The sequence below is a fragment of the Fukomys damarensis genome, unplaced genomic scaffold (assembly GCF_012274545.1).
Source record: "Fukomys damarensis isolate Sample0158 unplaced genomic scaffold, DMR_v1.0_HiC HiC_scaffold_2, whole genome shotgun sequence".
NCBI classification, from domain to species: domain Eukaryota; kingdom Metazoa; phylum Chordata; class Mammalia; order Rodentia; family Bathyergidae; genus Fukomys; species Fukomys damarensis.
In genome coordinates this window covers 22,944,887-22,945,246 of record NW_022900914.1, presented here as the reverse complement: position 1 = coordinate 22,945,246, position 360 = coordinate 22,944,887, and the positions used below count along the sequence as shown (strand labels likewise).

Genomic DNA, 360 nt, shown 5'->3' with positions numbered 1-360 from the left:
GGACCAAAAAAAAAAAAAAAAAAAAGACTTTTGGTAGCTGATCACATTTCTTTGTTGTAAAACCACACTGAGATTGGCCCACATGAGACTCCAGGATGTACCTGGGTGACACAGGGAAAACTGGGCTTAGTTCAAACCAATTTGGACTTTTTAAACATAGGAAACATTTCTTACAGTAAATTTCAAGACCTAAACACTTATAAACATAGGCTGTATTATAGCTACTCTTTGGGGGGCTTTTCCTGTATGGGCTGGTCTGGGAACAGTATCTGAAAATAGGTGCTCAATGAACTATCTGTCATTTCATGATGAATCTCCCTGAAGCAAATATAAGTATTTTTTGTTAACCTAGAGGAATTA

At 36.7% G+C, this 360-nt stretch overlaps 1 protein-coding gene across 1 annotated transcript in view; it reads left to right on the top strand.

Moving 5' to 3' along the window:
• The window catches only part of Abcg5 (ATP binding cassette subfamily G member 5), a 22,594-nt gene that overhangs the window by 9,211 nt on the left and 13,023 nt on the right, over window positions 1–360 (top strand). The window lies entirely within an intron of this gene.